This window comes from Tenrec ecaudatus, chromosome 8, assembly GCF_050624435.1.
Source record: "Tenrec ecaudatus isolate mTenEca1 chromosome 8, mTenEca1.hap1, whole genome shotgun sequence".
Classification (NCBI taxonomy): Eukaryota; Metazoa; Chordata; class Mammalia; order Afrosoricida; family Tenrecidae; genus Tenrec; species Tenrec ecaudatus.
The window spans coordinates 39104403-39106495 of record NC_134537.1 but is presented as its reverse complement, the minus strand read 5'-3'; the positions used below and the strand labels follow the sequence as shown (position 1 = coordinate 39106495).

At 46.6% G+C, this 2093-nt stretch overlaps 1 pseudogene; it reads left to right on the top strand.

Annotated features, from left to right (window-relative positions):
• Positions 1-352: 352 nt before the first annotated feature.
• LOC142455359 (small ribosomal subunit protein uS19 pseudogene) lies at positions 353-818 on the top strand (annotated as a pseudogene).
• The last annotated feature ends 1275 nt before the right edge of the window (positions 819-2093 follow it).

Genomic DNA, 2093 nt, shown 5'->3' with positions numbered 1-2093 from the left:
GTGTTGATTAAGATGAACATGCTGAGAATTGTGGAACCATACCTTATGCATGAGGGCCCGAATCAGAAACGGTGATGCAAAGCCAATTAAGAAGGGAACTGCCCTGACAGATACCACTTGGATTAGACGATCTCGTGGCAAACACGTTATCATCTGGTTCATGAGATCTATACCACTGGGCAGCGTTCCAACATGCAAATAATTTCCTGTGGTTCTTCAAATGACCTCCACAAGGTGGAATGAAGAAAATTATCGCCCATTTTGTAGAAGGTGGAGATGCTGGCAAGTGGGTGGATCAGATAAACAGGCTTATTAAGAGGATGAACTGGCTCTTTCCCATAGCACCGACGAGATGGCGGAGGTGGAGCAGAAGATGCGACCTTTCCGGAAGTTCACCTATCGCGGCGTGGATCTGGACCAGCTGCTGGGCATGTCTGACGAGCAGCTAAGGCAGCTGTACAGCGCTCGGCTGCGGCGCCCCCTGAACTGCGGCCTGCAGAGGAGGAAGCAGCACTCCTGAAGCGGCTGCGCAAAGCCAAGAAGGAGGCCCCGCCCATGGAGAAGCCAGAGGTGGTGAATACGCACCTTCTCAACATGATCTTTCTCCCCGAGATGGTAGGTAGCATGGTGGGCGTGTACAACGGGAAGACCTTCAACCAGGTGGAGATCAAGTTGGAGATGACTGGCCACTATCTGAGCGAGTTCTCCATCACTTACAAACCTGTCCAGCACGGCTGGCCCGGCTTTAGGCCACCCACTCCTTGCATTCCATCCCCCTCAAAGTAGTCCTTCCGCCAGTAAAAGGCTCCCTCTCCTAAAAAAAAAGGATGAACTAAAGTAGCTACCATGATGTTTGTAATCAGGTCAGTTAATAAGGCATCGCTGCTTATTAACTGCTTCCAAACTGGAAACAAGAAAAAAAAATAGTAGTAATTGCAAAGATTCATATTCTTGGTTTTAATGTGACTATCTAATGTTTTATAGTTACCGGTTAAGTATTAGATTTGAAGTTGTCATAAGATCTATTGATGTTAAGGGAGCATATTTCTATTTCTAATTAAAAATGTTTTTTAAACAAATCAAGAAAGGGGGCTACATTTTCTGAGCAAGACTTAGCAGCAAAATGCGCTGAGCCCAAGGAATGGATCTCGGATCTGTAAAAGGGGTAATCGTCCACTCTGCTTATTAGTTGTGTGAAGATGAAGTGAGATCCTATGTACTGAGGCAGTGAGTCTCCAAGAGGGCTATTCAATGAGTCTTGGCTCTGGAGGTTGACATCCTTATGTCACCTCCTCCCATATGGTGTCAGGTTGATCTGTGTGACCAGTAGGTTCCTGTAGACACAATGGTTGGTCACTTCCAAGGCTAAATCATAAAAAGGCATTCAGGCTTCCTCTTGGTTACTCTCTCTCTCTCAGATCACTTGTTTTTGGGGGAAGATTGAGTTCTGAGCTGATAAATGGATAAGCCTACAAAGTTGGGAACCAAGACTTTCTACCAACAGATATGTGTAGTAGTCATTGTGGTGGTTACTTAATCTGTTGTCAATTTGAGACTTGAGAGTGAAGGGGTGCAGTTTAGCCTGTCAATCAGGTCGCAGCTTGATGACCTCATTTGGAGGTGCTAAGGTGTTAAATAGCTCCCTGGAGGCGGGACACACGAAGACTCCCTGTAAGACATTTCTGTTGAGAAGACACATGGAGTTACTCTAGAGCCCTGGAGCTGAGAAACCACCTGGAGACCCCTGCCAGCACTGAGATGCTTCCACTACACTGGATCCACAAGACTCCCCTCCCCACCCACCCCGGCCTGTGGTCTTCCTGCATTCAGCATCATTGCATGTGTTGTGTGAGTCTGAAGAGGAATTTATAGATTGGTATCAGACATATGGACTAATATCAGACTTATGGACTTGATCTGGACTGGGCTGGGATGCTTTCTCACTATTCAATTGCTCTTGTATGTAAAGCTCTTCCTTACACTCATATGTGTGCCCATGCGTTAGTCTACCCGGACTAACACAGCCATGTTAGAGGTGGACCCTCCAGCCTCAGTCTAACCTTCAGATGACTCTAGCCCCAAATGACTTATTG